The sequence below is a fragment of the Nothobranchius furzeri genome, chromosome 11 (assembly GCF_043380555.1).
Source record: "Nothobranchius furzeri strain GRZ-AD chromosome 11, NfurGRZ-RIMD1, whole genome shotgun sequence".
Taxonomy (NCBI): domain Eukaryota; kingdom Metazoa; phylum Chordata; class Actinopteri; order Cyprinodontiformes; family Nothobranchiidae; genus Nothobranchius; species Nothobranchius furzeri.
In genome coordinates, this window is record NC_091751.1 from 22392822 (window position 1) to 22410321 (window position 17500).

Sequence of the window (17500 nt, forward strand, 5' to 3'; positions counted from 1 at the left end):
GATGATGTAGACAGAGTAAATTAATAGTCTCACAACATTTAAGTCATGCTGTGGTGTAGAGTACACCTCAGTGTTAAGACTTAAAAAACAAAGATCCGCATATAGGCCTCTCTCACACACATACAAGTACTTGACAGATATGAGTAAAAAAGTAACATAGAGAACAATGAAACTAATTGTAAATAATAAATTATCCATTCCAAAATACAAGTACTTTGCATATGAAAGAAACATTTGCACTGCTTTCCTTAATGTGCATCATCATCATTCTTATGTAAACAAAGGACAACCAAGTCCTCGGCTCATAAATTTGAAGTTGTGCTGTCTTGTCCAGTACAACTCCATGTTTACACTTCCAACCAAACACCTACATGTTGTTTACATGCTGCTGTTTGCACCGTCACAACACCAAGGTGTCTTTTTGCTTGGCATCTGGAAGGCAGTCATTCCAAGGCAGAGCGTGTGAAACCATGTTGAACAACTTCCACGTTGAATCTAACAAGGACAAAGAAATGCATCCACATAACCTTTGTTACAGAGCACTTCATTACAATATTTGTGATCAATTTCATGCCTGAACTGTTAATCTTTACTACAAATGATCAGTTAAAATTTACGTCATTGGTATTATCAGTACACGTGTTTAGATCTTCTCATGTCACATATTGATGGAATGGATCTTTTTTTACATAGGTACTACCAAATAAATGACTAGAGGGGCAAACAGTAAATGGCTTCTATTTTCATTAAACCGTATATAGCAGTGTTTCCCAACCCTGGGTCCTGGCACCCTAATGGGTTCTCCACAAGATTGCAGGGGGTCCACACACCTGTGCCTGTGATGAAGTTGTGAGGCTCTAAAGATGATATTTTTAAAAAATTAAATTTATAAATTGCTCAGGACACAAACAATTGTACAATTAACACTGTGTATTAGAGTTACAACCCCTTATGGATGTACAGTATAAAATGTAGAATCATTCACTTTTGATGTGTGTGTGTGTGCGTAGGGATTGTGGTTGTAAGGTGCTTGGCTCATGTTGGACACAAACAAGAGGGTGCTTGTGGGAAAAAAGTTGTGAACCGCTGCTCTAAAGTCATTCATCCAGTCACTCACACATAAAAGCAGGGGTAGGGAACCCTGGTCCTGGAGAGCCTCTAGCACATTTTAGAGGTTTCCTTGCTTCAACACATTTGATTCACTTGTTCAGCAGCTCATGAGGCTCTACAGAGGCGTTAATCACCTGCTGATTATCATCAGGTGTGTTAATGCTGTGTAGCCTCTAAACATGCTGGGTAGCAGCTCTCCAGGACTAGGGTTTCTTACACCTCCATTAAATGCACAATAATTAACTTTTTGATTTTTTCAACATCATTTTCACTATCCCTTAAAAAACAAAAAGAACACTTCCAAGCATCATATAAGGCCACAACAAAGTTTGACTAACGTGCACGTCTGTTATCATGGATTCATAGGACTTCAGGGCTTGTTTTTGCTGACATTCAACAGATGTTTACCTGTGGTCACAACACTGCTTTTCTCTCAGTGTCTTCCTTCTGTGTTGGTCACACCTTGTTGGTTATTTTTCAAAAAAATGATGTTAGACAATAGTAACGTCACATATCAACATGCTGCCCTTGGAGTCTGCTTACAGCACTTGATGAGGGGACTAGGTGTGATGAATGAAGGCTGATGAGATGAATGATGGTGCATGCAGGTCAGGGCATGGCAGGGTCATGACAGTCTTACCTCTGCACGCTCTGTCTTTCCTTCTTTTGGTGTGGTTCATGCGCGGCGCGCGCTCCTGCATAAAATCCCACGTCCTTGCTGGATTAACAGCCACTGCTTTCTCTTCACAAACAGTTTAATTTAAGATTTAAACATGAAACGGAAAACTGTCAGCAACGTGGGACAGTGTTTCTATTTGCGGGTAATCTGGTCTCCCTTTACTACAGCAGCCACTCAGCTACGGAGGCTGCTGGCCTACGGAGGCTCGGAGCTGGACTCTGGCAAAGGTGAACAGGATCAAACTACCTTTTTTTTAAAAAAAAAAACATTTTTATTGAAAGAAGAAAACAACAGTACTTGCAATTACCAAAATACAATTAACCTTTCTTCATTTTTCTAGGTAAATAACAAAAAAAAAACCAAAAAAAAAAAACAAGACAACTAAACACAAAAACATCCCAAAACAAAGACCCCCCCACCCCCACCCCCCGTCCCACACAGATCAACACAACCATCAAACATATTATCGGAATATAACAATAACAGAAGTACATTTAAACAGGTAATACCTCTAGACTAGTAAAATAAGAGATAAAGGGTTGCCACTTGTGAAAAAATTTGGCCGTGCAACCTCTCAACTTATATTTGATTTTTTCAATTTTAAAAAAAAAACATGACATCTTTAAGCAATTGGGAAACAGTAGGACACTTAGCAGACTTCCAATGCAACAATGTTAGACGTCTCGCTAATAGGGATGTGAAGGCAATAATATCCTTTTGTGTGGAGTCCAGTATAAGTGAGCGGTCAGGAATCCCGAATACTGCAATCGGAGGACAAGGATGAAGAGTTACCCCAAGAACAGTTGACATAATAGCAAAATACCCTGTCCAGAAACTTTTTAGCTCAGGACACACAAAAAAAAAAAACATGTGGCGAAGGTGACAAGGAGAACCCTGGCATTTATCACATTTATTTTCCACTTCTGGATACAATTCAGAAAGTCTAGACTTAGAGAAATGCACCCTATGAATAACCTTAAATTGAGTAAGTCCAAGACGAGCGCAGGAGGTGGAAGATCGTACCCTTGCTATAGCCTGTTCCCAAGACTCCTCATGTATTCCAATTCCTAGTTCTCCTTCCCATATACCCCTAAGCTTAACCTTAGAGTGGTTACTAAAAGACAGAATAACATCATAGAGTTTCGAAATGGTTCCTCTGTGATGAGGAATAAAAGATAACGTAGTTTCCAACCGCTGTTCTGGAGGTAAAGAGGGGAAATTTGGGAAACACTTGGCATCAAAATTTCGAATTTGAAAATAGCGAAACAAATGGGTAATAGGGAGATTATAACGAGAAGACAAATTGGGAAAACTATCGAACACACCATCCACATATACATGTTTAAACTGTTCTATACCCTTGTCACACCACACTGAGAATGTCGAGTCCAAAAGTGAAGGAGGAAACAAATGATTGTCGGTTAGAGGACCCGAGGAGGATGGCATTACAAAATGAAAGTGTCGTCTAAACTGAAACCAGATTTTGAGTGTGTTAAGAACCACCAGATTATCAGTATACAGAGAGGGTTTTACGGGTAAAGAGGAATAGAGCAAAGCTGGTAAAGAAGAGCCCTTACATGATGATAGCTCCAATTTACGCCACGAGGAACCAGAAGATTTTAGCCAGTAGCAAAGTTTATGGATGTGAGCGGCCCAGTAGTAAGCTAGAAAATTAGGTAATGCAAGTCCTCCACTAAATCTGCATTGCTGCAGCAAAGTTTTAGAAACCCTAGGCGGCTTCCCTCCCCAAATGAAAGGACCAATAATCTTGTCCAGTGAAACAAAGAAATGTTTCGGCAAAAATAAGGGAATTGACTGAAATAAAAATAAAAATTTTGGTAAGATGTTCATTTTAACAACATTAATCTTACCGATTAAAGAAAGGGGGAGATTACCCCATCTTTGAATATCAGATGTGATCCTAGATATAAGAGGAGATAAATTTGCTGATTTAAGGCCAGATAGAGAGCGAGTCACGTTAATCCCTAAGTACTTAAACCCAGAGGGACTGAGACGAAAGGGTAGATCGGACTGTTGAAGTTGACGTGCTGCCATATTAACAGGAAAACACCCACTTTTCCCTAAATTTAATTTATAACCTGAAAACGAGCTGAAGTTCTCCAGAGTACTTAAAACAGCAGGGATGGAGCGAGCAGGGTCAGTCATATATAATAACAAGTCATCAGCATACAATGATACTTTATGCGTAATTACGGATGATTCCCTTGAATACAGAAGAAGATCTTAATGTAATGGACAGCGGCTCGATGGCAATGGCAAAAAGTAAAGATGACAAAGGGCAATCTTGACGACAACCACGACCCAGAGCTAAATAATCAGAGTAAACATCATTAGTATGAACACTGGCTTTAGGGGATGAATAAAGAAGCTTAATCCAGCAAGTGAATTTATCACCAAAACCAAATTTCTCCAAAACTGCAAACAAGTATTCCCACTCCACCCTATCGAAAGCCTTTTCAGCATCTAAAGAAATCACAAGTTCAGGAAGTTGAGATAGATGCTTTGAGTAAATAACGTTAAAGAGTGTACGGGTATTAAAAAACAATTGCCGTCCCTTTATAAAGCCGTTCTGCTCTTCAGATATAATTTGAGGAAGCACATCCTCAAGGCAAGACGCAATTACTTTAGCCAATACCTTTGCATCGGCATTAAGCAGAGATAATGGCCTGTAGGAACCACAGGAAGTTGGGTCCTTGTCATTTTTGATAAGGAGCGCTATGGTGGCCTGTGTGAAACTAGGTGGTAATGAACCTGATTCCAAGGACTCGTTAAACACAGACAAAAGCAATGGTGCCAGTTTACCAATAAGTGTTTTATAAAATTCAATACAAAACCCATCCGGGCCTGGGGCTTTATTAGACTGCATAGCTTTAATAGCTTTTAATACTTCTTCAGCAGATAATGGGGAGTCCAATTGCCCGGCCTTATCAGTACCAATAACAGGGTTTGAAAGAGTCTGAAGAAATTCATTCATTTTAGCTTTATCCTTTGGAAATTCTGACTTGTACAACAAAGAGTAAAATGTTTTAAAGGTAGAATTAATTTCCAAGGGATCTGTAGTAATATTGTCATAAGAGTTTTTAATACTGGGTATCACACGCGAGGAGGCCTGACGTCGTAACTGATGTGCCAACAAGCGATTAGCCTTGTCACCGTATTCATAATATGAGCCACGACTGCGTAGTAATAAGTGCTCAGCCTCTTTGGTTGACATAAGATCAAATTCTGCTTGCAAATCAAGGCGCTGCTTCAGTAATTCTGGAGAAGGGTTCAGTACATAACTTTGATCAAAGTTACTAATTGCAGCCGTAAGTTCTTTAAGCCTGGCATTAATCTTTTTATTAGCACGGACAGAATATGAAATAATTTGACCTCTCAAATAGCATTTAAGAGTCTCCCACAGCAGAGAATATGAAACAGAATCATCCCGATTGAAGAACAAGAACTCCTCAATAGAGCTTGAAATAAATTCACAACATTCTTTATCCGCCAGAAGGAGAGAATTAAATCTCCAAAGTGGAGGACTACGTTTATAGGTAGAGAGTTGAACATCCAATAGCAGAGGAGAGTGATCAGATATTACAATACCAGAATAGTCGGAATTATTAACACATGAATTGAGAGTTCTGTCGATGAAAAAATAATCAATTCTGGAATAAGATTGGTGGACCTGGGAGAAAAACGAAAAATTTTTGATTGTAGGATTGCGAAGTCTCCATGGATCAACAAGATCATTCTGTTTCATGGATGGAGTCCAATTACGAGGACCAGAATGATCCAAGCTTGGAACAAAAACACAATTCAGATCACCACCAAAAATAAGCAAATGTGTATTCAGAAAGGGGATGTTACTCAGCAATCTATTAGCGAATTAAGCATCATCAAAATTCGGGGCAAATACGTTTACCAACAAAACCTTTTTCTGCATTAGGGTGCCAGCAACAATGATGTATCTACCATTCCCATCAGCGATAACATTGGTCGAAGAGAATTGAACATTCTTATTGATGAGAATGGCCACTCCTCTAGCTTTCGAATTAAAATTTGAGTGAAAAACCTGACCTACCCAAGGACAATATAACCTATAACCTTGTTCCTTTTTGTTCCTTCTTGTTTCTTCTTCTTGTTGTTTCTTCTTGTTTATTCTTTCTTCTTGTTCCTTCTTCTTCTTGTTCCTCATTGTTCCTTCTTCTTCTTGTTCCGTCTTCTTGTTCCTTCTTGTAACTTCTTTTTTCTTCTTTCTTCTTCGTTTCTTGTTTCTTCTTCTTGTTCCTACTTGTTTCTTCTTCTTCCTTCTTCTTGTTGAAGAAAGAAGAAACAAGAAGAAACAAGAAGAAGAAGAAACAAGAAGGAACAATAAGAAAAAGGAACAAGAACAAACAAGAAGGAACAACAAGAAGAAGAAAGAAGAAAACAGACTGGCATTATCCTGGTACATGATGCATGTCTCCGCTCAAAGATGTGTTCAGATTAATTACAGTTATGTGGACCAATGGTTGATGTGATCCACCCGGATGTAAAAGATCGATTGCTATACCTTTAACATCAGGGGTACAGTAGCCCCCTGTCCGCATGTAAAAAAATAAATAAATAAACTAAACGGTGCTTTGCGGATCGATCAGCTGACACTACACTCTCGAAGGATTCAGGATGAAGATGGCGGAACGGTCGTAAGGACTCTGTGTCAGTAAAGCACATCTGTTTGGGTAGATAGGAATAAAATCCTAGACTGCTCTGTCTTTGCAGCCACCGTACTCATACTTTCCGAAACTTGAAATGACGATTGCAGCGACTTATCAACAATAAAACAAGTAGAAGCATTTCCTCTGTTTACAGCTCTCTCGTCATTTGTTTATTTTTTCACATGCAGACCGGGCGCTGCCATGTTGGAATCACGTCAGCAGAGAACGCGCTTTGTTTGGCCAGTAGAATATTTCAGAAGCTGATGTGTGCACACAAATATAAAACAGGTTTTATTTTCATACAGTTCTTCTATCAGTAATCTCAAATGCATTCCTCCAAATAGCATGCCGAACTTTAGCTTACCTGTCGAGCAGAAAACAGGCAACCGCAGCGTCTGTGGACAGCCCAACCGTCTCTCAGCGAACGCCAACGTTGAAAAGACTCTCCCAAAAACACTCTGGTCTTATTTCTCACTTCAGAGGCCTTTCTCTTCTTCTCGTAGACTTCGAAGACACCTTTTCTCTTGCGACTCTCAGCCATTTTCATAAGAACCCGTTGAGATAAAAGTGCGCATGCGCAAGGAGAAAAATGACCCAGGGGCGAGCACGTACGACGGACTTACGCAAAGGCTTCGCCAGAATGATTGACAGTTATGCGGACCAATGTTTGACGTGATCCACCCGGAAGTAAAAGATCGATTGCTATACCTTTAACATCAGAGGTACAGTAGCTATATAGCAACCCCAGATGCTAACAGAATTTGGAAACCAGTATTTATAGCTATTGAAGCTTCCCAGTAATGTGTAACACCTGCTGCCAACAAGCTATAAATCCTAAAAATACTTTCTATGCCCAGATTGTATATAATTCTATAATTAATAATAAGTGAATGCACAGATAGATAGAAGGCACACATGGCTGACATTTGGCTCCAGTACAGTAATAGACATTTCAATGACATACAACCAAATGTTTTTCCAATACTTTATTTGAGGAAAAAAAAGCCTATCAATTAAACGCTAATCACATTCCATGTTGCAAGAAACCATGACGAGGTGTTTCAGGATCAACTTTACGTGGACATCTCAGCCGCTCATTTATGCGAGAGCATACCTTGTACCACTGGTCCACACTCAGGTTAGGGAAGCACTGGGAAACTAAGGAATGTACCCGCTCTTTCACATTCTCAGGAAGGGCCATTTTCCCGTTTGTGCCCTCCCAGTTGCATTTCTTTACCCAGCTGTTATATGTCTGGAATGGCACAATACTCATGAAGACAGCGTACACGTCTGGGTGATGTTGTAAAAAGTCTCCTCTCTGTCCGACGGCAAAGTCCTCAAAGTAATGTCTGGTGTCGGAGTTGGGGTTGGTACTGGGTGGTCTTGGAGTATAGATTCTTGTGCAGGTCTACGGGAGGGAGAGGCTTGAGTGGGAGTCTCTGTCTGCAGAGCCGGATTAAATAAATGGACTACACTAGGCAGGCTGCATTTTATGGGCCCCCCCTCCATCAATGTTATTTAATGAATTGAAATCTGAAACTTACCAAAGTTACTTATAAAAGTTCATTCACATTTTACGTAGCCTAGTCTTTGGTTACAAATTGGTAGTTTGTATGTAAAACATTCTATCAGACAATTTTTTGATATTAATTACACGTCATTACACAGCTGTATTAAATGCTAATAAATTGTCCTCATCTTATCCATTGGGAGTGTCAATGTTAAGGCGGTACCAGTAAATAACCACTAGGTGTCATTAGGGATGCACCGATGGATCAGCATTTGATCGTAATCGGCCGATAGCGCCCCTATCGGTTTTGATCGGAGTTTTCAAAATAGATCAAAGCAGACCGATCAGGTAGGGTTGTCACGGTAACCAGTGTAGCGGTAAACCCCGGTAAAAAAAAAAGTTGACAATAATAATAACCGTCTTGTTTTTAAAAAAAACTATTATCTCGGTGGGTTTACCGTGGCTGCGGTGTAGGCGCGGTGACCCTTACCTGTCAGCGCGCTCCTGAGAGGAGCGGAGCTGAGATGAGATGAGGATCCAACGCGGAGCAGGAAAACAGGCAGACAGGTGAGCACATTCAAAGGGTTTTAATACTGAAGCACGCCTGACAATGAAACAATGATCTGACACAGTACAAAGAACAGACAGGGTTTAAATACAGGAGGGTTGGGAGCTAAGGTGATTGGGAAACGAGAGGCAGGTGGGAGTAATCAATGAGACACAAGGCTGAACTAAACGGGGAGACATGACCGGGTGTGACAGTACCCCCCCCCCCTCAAGGGGCGGATCCCAGACGCCCACAGGAACGAGGAGCAGGGTGGGAGGAGGGGAACTAGGAGGAAGGGCCCGGAGGAACAGAGGGACCAGCAGAGGGGTAGAGGAGGAGGCGACGACAGGCTCTTGGAGGCCGGCGTCTGAGGCAGAGAAGGAGACGACGAGCCCTGGGGGCCGGCGTCTGAGGCAGAGGAGGAGACGACGGGCCCGTGGAGGCCGGCGCCTGCGGCAGATGAGGAGGCGACGGGCCCTTGGAGGCCGGCGCCTGCGGCAGATGAGGAGGCGACGGGCCCTTGGAGGCCGGCGCCTGCGGCAGATGAGGAGGCGACGGGCCCTTGGAGGCCGGCGCCTGCGGCAGATGAGGAGGCGACGGGCCCTTGGAGGCCGGCGCCTGCGGCAGATGAGGAGGCGACGGGCCCTTGGAGGCCGGCGCCTGCGGCAGAAGAGGAGGCGATGGGCCCTTGGAGGCCGGCGCCTGCGGCAGATGAGGAGGCGACGGGCCCTTGGAGGCCGGCGCCTGCGGCAGAAGAGGAGGCGACGGGCCTCTGGAGGCCGGCGCCTGCAGCAGAGGAGGAGCTCTGCAGGCTGGGCCGGCGACAAAGTCACTGCAGGCTGGGCCGGCGTTGCCCTCAAAACCACCATCGGAACCGGAGACCGTGGAGACGCCGGGCTGGATGGAGCGTCGGCCTCTTGAGTGCAAAGTGCATCCCCAGACGAGGCAGCGGCGATGTCATCGGACGAGCCGACTTCGGGGACGTCATCAGAGGAGGCGGCGACGTCGTCGGACGAGCCGACTTCGGGGACGTCATCAGAGGAGGCGGCGACGTCGTCGGACGAGCCGACTTCGGGGACGTCATCAGAGGAGGCGGCGACGTCGTCGGACGAGCCGACTTCGGGGACGTCGTCAGACGGGACGTCATCGGACGTGGCGGCGACGTCATCAGAGGAGGCGGCGACGTCATCAGACGGGACGTCATCAGAGGAGGAGGCGATGTCATCAGACGGGACGTCATCGGACGGGACGTCATCGGACATGGCGGCGACGTCATCAGAGGAGGAGGCGACGACTTCGGACACGTCGTCATCAGAGGAGGAGGCGACGACTTCGGACACGTCGTCATCAGAGGAGGAGGCGACGACTTCGGACACGTCGTCATCAGAGGAGGAGGCGACGACTTCGGACACGTCGTCATCAGAGGAGGAGGCGACGACTTCGGACACGTCGTCATCAGGGGTGACGACTTCGGACACGACGTCATCAGAGGCGTCGACTTCTGGACAGGCGACGTCATCAGAGGCGTCGACTTCTGGACAGGCGACGTCATCAGAGGCGTCGACTTCTGGACAGGCGACGTCATCAGAGGCGTCGTCTTCAGAACACGAGGAAGAGGCGTCGACTTCAGAACACGAGGAAGAGGCGTCGACTTCAGAACACGAGGAAGAGGCGTCGACTTCAGAACACGAGGAAGAGGCGTCGGCCACAGGACTGGCGTCGGCCACAGGACTGGCAGGGGCGTCGGCCACAGGACTGGCAGGGGCGTCGGCCACAGAGCCCTGGACCGTCGACTTCTAGACCGTCGACTTCTGGACCGTCGACTTCTGGACCGTCGACTTCTGGACCGTCGACTTCTGGTCCGGGGGCGTCGACTTCTGGTCCGGGGGCGTCGACTTCTGGTCCGGGGGCGTCGACTTCTGGTCCAGGGGCGTCGACTTCTGGTTCGGGGGCGTCGACTGCTGGACCGCCGACTGCTGGACCGCCGACTGCTGGACCGCCGACTGCTGGGGCCGACCCGTCCGCTTCGGGGCCAGAACTGGAACCGTCTGCTTCTGGGCCCATCCCTTCTGCTTCTGAGCCCGTCCCTTCTGCTTCTGGGCCCTCTGGAGTGGAGGCGAGGCAGCTGCAGGAGGGGCTGCCTGGACAGGCTGGACTGGAAGTGGTGGAACTGGTAGGGCTGGAAGCCGTGAGAGCAGGGGGGACAGCCCGTCCAACTGAAGCTCCTGGAGGTTGAGGGTTCGACGGAGCTGGGCCAGTTCAGAGAGAGAGAAGTTTAATGAGAAATTAATGAGAAATTAAAATCAATAGTGCAATATAATATAACAAAGAAACATTTGCAGGTTTACAAGCAAACACACAACTTACACAATGCTAAGAATGGGCGCGGGCAGAAGCATAAGCTTATAAGCCCAGCCCCCCAAACCCTTTGAACTTAAACAAAATTTTAGAATAGCGTACCGATTCCATAATTTTTACATCATGTTTGAAATGTATGGGAATATATTCAAATCCCCATTCTAGCTTCATAAAAAAAAAAAAAGACCTTTAATGTTTTATGCATTTTTTCATTGACTTGATTCATAATATTTAATCACATTTGATTTAAACATACCCTTAAACTTTACCATTGTTGAACAATCTTTTTGCTCCTGGTCTAATTTATTCCACACATCAACCCCAACACAAGAAATACAAAGTTGTTTCATTTTAGTTCTTACTTTAGGCTTTCTAAACATTTTATACCCTCTGAGATCATAAACACTCTCTCTGATCTGGAACAGATCCTGAATTTGTTTTGGCATCAAATTATACATCACTTTATACATAAACTGTGCAGTTCTTAATGTAACTAATTCTCTTAGCTTTAATACTTTTAAATGAATAAAAAGTAAATGTGTATGCTCTCTACAAGCTGCTTTATTTACAAGTCGGATTGCTCTCTTTTGAATTATAAACAAAGGCTTTAAGTGGGTTTCGTAGGTATTTCCCCACACTTCAACACAATACATGAAATAAGGCAGAAATAAGGAACAATACAAAAGATATAAAGCTTTTTCATCTAAAAATTCTTTAACTTTATAGAGAACTGCTAATGATTTCAATAACTTTGCTTTAATTGAGTCAATATGCGGTTTCCAACTTAACTTTTTTTCTATGGTTACGCCAAGAAATTTTATTTCATTCGCTCTTTCAATTTCTGTATTATTTATTTTGAGATTTGTATCCACTGTAATTGCTCTATTAGTAAATATGATAAATTTTGTTTTATTTAAATTTAAAGTTAATTTATTTAAGTTAAACCAACACTTTAATGCATTTAATTCTTTCTCAACCTTGTCCATTAATGTTATTAAATCTTTCCCAAAACTTAGAACATTAGTATCATCTGCAAATAGTATGAAATGCAATGTTTTAGAAACTAAACATATGTCATTAATATAAAGAATAAACAACAAGGGACCCAACACTGACCCCTGTGGGATACCGGTGGTCACTGTCAGTAGCTGTGAATCAGTGTTGTTAATGTGGACATATTGGAGTCTGTTCTCTAAATAACTCTTAATCCAGTCATAGGCCACACCCCTGATGCCATATCTACACAATTTTTTTATTAATAAGTCATGATTAACAGTATCAAAAGCTTTGGTCAGGTCTAAGAACACCCCAACAGCATATTGTTTGTTGTCAATTGCATCAGATATTTTCTCCACTAGATCAACAATTGCCAGAGAAGTTGTCCGATCACGTCTAAAACCATATTGCTGTTCAGAAAGAATATCATGATGCTCAATAAAGTCATACAATCTTTTATGAAATATTGTTTCTAGTATTTTGGAGAACTGAGATAAAATAGAAATTGGTCTATAATTAGAAAAGTCATGTTTGTCTCCAGCCTTATAGATAGGAATGACTTTTGCAACCTTCATCCTTTCAGGAAATCTTCCTGATTGGAGAGACTGGTTACAAATATGTGTAAGTGGTTTGGCTATAATCTCAATGATTTCTTTTACAACCGACATATCAAATCCATGTAAATCTGCTGACTTTTTACTTTTAAATGTTTTAACAACTGTTATAACTTCATTTTCATTTGTGCCTTGAATAAATATGGTTTTGTCTAAATTTGTTATTTTATTCACAGCATCAGCATCTAATTTAGTATTTGATATATCCTTTGCCAAATCTGGCCCAATTTCGGTAAAATACTTATTGAATTCATTTGCTATTTCTTTAGACTGATAAATTTCTTGATTGTCTTTTGTTAGAAAAATATTTGGAAGACTATTGGTTCCACTACCCTTTTTTATTACATCATTTAATATGCGCCACGTATTTTTAATGTTAGATTTATTTCCTTCCAATAATTTGCTATAATAATTTCTTTTACTAGATCTCATAATACTTATTAATTTATTCTTGTATATCTTGTAATTCTGTTCTGCTTCCTCCGTTCTTTTCTTTAAAAAGTCTTTATACAGCTTATTTTTTTTCCTGCAAGCCTTCTGAATCCCCTTAGTTATCCACGGCTTTTTAGCATATTTATTCTTATCCACCTTATAAAGCAAAGGGCAGTTTTTTCATAAAGAGAAGTTATAATATTTAAAAATTTTCCATAAGCCATATTTACATCTTCCACATAAACCTCCTCCCAATTTTGTTCCATTAAGTCAGTTTTAAATGAATTTACTGCTTCTTGATTTTTTAGCCTTGTAACAACCACAGATTCACTTTGAGTAGTTACAGTTGTCCTTTGTACGACTGTGAAAACCGGTAAATGATCAGACATATCGGTAATTACAAGACCACTTAACACATCATATTCAAGAATATTTGTAAAAATATTGTCGATCAGTGTCGCACTAGTTTTTGTAATTCGAGTTGGCCGAGTTATTAGTGGATACAGTCCCAAACTAAACATGGAATTAATAAACTCTGTATTTGCATTTTGCATTTGAGGATTCAACAGGTCAATGTTAAAATCCCCACAGACAAAACACATTTTTCTGTTGATTATGTCATCATACATATCAACTATTTTTTCTTTAAACATTTCAACACAAGATCCTGGTTTCCTATACATACAACTGACTAACACATTCTTAGACTTTTCTATTTGTATTTTCCACAGATACACACTCCATAATGTTATCCATAACTAATGTCATATCACCCACCAATCTACTTTGAAAGTTTTTATCAATATACAAAGCCACACCCCCACCTTTTTTGCAATCTCTACTTGTGGAAAACATATTATATCCTTCAATTTGAAACATAGATATCCTCCCTTCCTGGAGCCATGTCTCAGAGATTGCTATTACAGTAAATGGATGATTTGATTGCTTGCCAGTTCAGCCCGGAGACCAGCGAGCTCCGCTGGGTGGACGGGCTCACTCCTCCCCTGGCGGTTCGGGGAGGATAGAGTGTCCAGGTGACTCTCCTGGAGGCTGACGAGCTGGCGGATCCGGTCAAGCTCCACCTGGAGCTCCATCAGCTGGGCTGTGGGCGTGGTTCCTCCGCCTGCAGATGACGAAGGCGCTGGTTGGACCGGAGACGGGACTGCTGGTCTGACTGGGGGCGTATCCAAGTTGGCGCACAGAGCCAGAACTGCAGCGAGCTCGCGGCTCCGTCCAGGGACCAGCCGCTGCGGTGGAGCCCGGCATGCCTCCCCACGCCGTGGGCCAACTCCCGGGGAGCACACAGCCAGGCGGGTGCCCACGAAGCTGGAGCGATCCGGAAGCGGCTCCCGGTCCGACCCCTCGTCCGGTTCCGGGAGAGCAGCGAGGATTGCTGCGGCTGATGGCCGAGGACGGCGTTTTCGGCGAGGCAGAACTGAAGCAGGGGAAGGCGATGGAGAAGCTGGGTGGTGGCTCGGAGTGAGCCACTGAAGCAGGTGCTCCCACGGGAGAATCTCCTCGCTGGACCTCACAACGGGTTTGGGTCGGATCATTCTGTCAGCGCGCTGCTGAGAGGAGCGGAGCTGAGATGAGATGAGGATCCAACGCGGAGCAGGAAAACAGGCAGACAGGTGAGCACATTCAAAGGGTTTTAATACTGAAGCACGCTGGACAATGAAACAATGATCCGACACAGTACAAAGAACAGACAGGGTTTAAATACAGGAGGGTTGGGAGCTAAGGTGATTGGGAAACGAGAGGCAGGTGGGAGTAATCAACGAGACACAAGGCTGAACTAAACGGGGAGACATGACCGGGTGTGACATTACCAGCCACCGTATCATCTGCTGAAGTTGCCGGCGGCACATGCGCGCTTTGTTGTTTACAACCAAAACTTTCTTGAAGCTAAAGCTGAAATAATGGTCAAAGGAGGAGACGGCAGCGCTCAGGAGGACATTTATTATCCCTCAAAGAAGACAAAGTTGGAAGTACGGGCATCTTTTAGATATTTGAAGAATAACGAGGGACAGTTGATAGAAGACGGCTATCCTGTTTGCAGCACGTGCAGAAAAAGTGTCTGTGAAAGGCAGCAACGCTTCAAATCTCATGACACATCTGCGTGACCATCACCTACAACTCTACAGTCAACGCAAGGCAAGCTAACGTTAGCGTTTTAGCTCAAATGCGTGATCCGAGGATTTGGGTTGAGGGAGAATACAACGAGTCGCTATATAAAGCAGCCACAGCGCCGCTACCTGCATATAAACCGTGTCGCGGACACCCCCATGTTGAAATGACGCTATGCATTATGGGGCTCCCAGGGGCAGATAAGAGTTGGTCTCTCTCCGAGAATAATTATGAATTTAACAATGATTACTGCCTGATGACATTTTCCCACATCTGCAAAGCTCACTGGAAGGACACAAACCGAGGACAATAATTTCCTGATATAGGGTTTATTACTCAAGTAAGGGTAAAAAAGTATCTGATTAGAAGGCTACTTGAGTACTGAGTATCATCTGATCTAATATTTTTAAATGATGACATCAAACAGACATAAAATAAGAAGTTATGGGCAAATATTGGTATTTTAAAGACTAAAGGGGAAAAATGTAAACAAATAAACAACATAATTACAAAATAACACATTTTAGGCAAAATTTAGACACAAACTGAGGACAATATTTCCTGACATACAGGGTTTATTTAATTGTGTGAAAATGTAGCACGTTTAAAAAAATATCGCGATAATGCCGAAAACCGTGGTAATTTTAGTCACAATAACCGTGAGGTTAAATTTTCACACTGTGACAACCCTAATACAGACCATTTTAGATTAGGTTACATTTCCTTTATTCCCAGATTATGTCGTTTGTAGCACTCATTATAATGTTGTAGAAAATTTCTGGCCAATCCACGTGATCGGTATCGGTGATCGGTATCGGTGATCAGCATTCTTTGATATCGGTATCAGTGATCGGCAGCAAAAAACCTGATCGGTGCATCCCTAGGTGTCATTATACTATGTAAACAGAGCAAATATATTCATCTTATTTGCTCTGTTTACATTTAATCACTACATTTAATTAAAAATATTTTCTGCTAAATACAATAGCTTACAACATTTATAAATGTTGACAAATTAATCACATGATAGTGGAAAGACATTCAAGAATAAATAGATTAATTTGAATGGACTGAAGCATGTTTTAAAGGTGCAAACACAAACTATAAACACGCAGCCTAAATTATTACAGTATAAATTTTATACAATCTATAATCTTAAAAGAAAGTCTTTTAATAAAATGAAAACATTATCTTAAGTTTTGATCTTGCTTTATGCTCATTCAGGCTGTGTTTGCCTCTGCTGAATCAGAAATTCTGTGTCAATTTTCTGAGTGTGAACTTATTGTTTTGCTATTTGAACATTAATAAAAAATTTAAAAAATAAAAATAAAACCAGCAACACTTACCAAGGAAACCATTTAGCATTCTCCACTCTGGAATAATCTTCAGCCTTCCAGCATCACAGGCCTCAGTCACAGCAGAAACACGTCTGAAGAAATGTTCCTTGGTTAAGCTTCGGTTTATGTCTCCAGATTTCCTCTGTGATGCAGAAGAATATCCAATATTTTGAGAGGGATGGTTTAGTGCAAAGTACTCACGCATCCTGTCATCAGTTTGGTACCACTGCAGGATCAGATGTAGCTTGTTAACACCCTTTCTGGGTCTAGAGGCTCCTGCTGTAAGACTACAGGTGCTGGCCAGTAAATTAGAATATCATCAAAAGGTTGAAAATATTTCAGTAATTCCATTCAAAACGTGAAACTTGTACATTATATTCATGCAATGCACACAGACCAATGTATTTCCAATGTTCATTACATTTAAATTTGATATTCATAAGTGACAACTAATGAAAACTCCAAATTTGGTATCTCAAAAAATTAGAATATTCTGAAAAGGCTGAATATAGAAGACACCTGCTGCCACTCTAATCAGCTGATTTACTCAAAACACCTGCAAAGGCCTTTAAAAGGTCCCTCAGTCTTGTTTTGAAGGCACCACAATCATGGGGAAGACTTCTGACTTAACAGCTGTCCAAAAGACAATCATTGACACCTTGCACAAGGAGGGCAAGACACAAAAGGTGATTGCTAAAGAAGCTGGCTGTTCGCAGAGCTCTGTGTCCAAGCACATTAACAGACAGGCGAAGGGACGGAAAAAATGTGGTAGAAAAAAGTGTACAAGCTCTAGGGATAACCGCACCCTGCAGAGAATTGTGACGACAAACCCATTCAAAAATGTGGGGGAGATCCACAAAGAGTGGACTGCAGCTGGAGTCAGCGCTTCAAGAACCACCACGAGGAGACTCATGAAAGACATGGGATTCAGGTGTCGCATTCCGTGTGTCAAGCCACTCTTGAACAAGAAACAGCGCAAGAAGCGTCTCGCCTGGGCCAAGGACAAAAAGGACTGGACTGATGCTGAGTGGTCCAAAGTTATGTTTTCTGATGAAAGCAAGTTCTGCATTTCCTTTGGAAATCAAGG

The 17500-nt window shown here is 42.6% G+C and overlaps 1 protein-coding gene across 2 annotated transcripts in view; it reads right to left on the reverse strand.

Annotated features, from left to right (window-relative positions):
- Positions 1–17500, reverse strand: part of LOC139073250 (uncharacterized) — a 176291-nt gene that overhangs the window by 31359 nt on the left and 127432 nt on the right. The gene's annotated exons all lie outside the window — the stretch shown is intronic.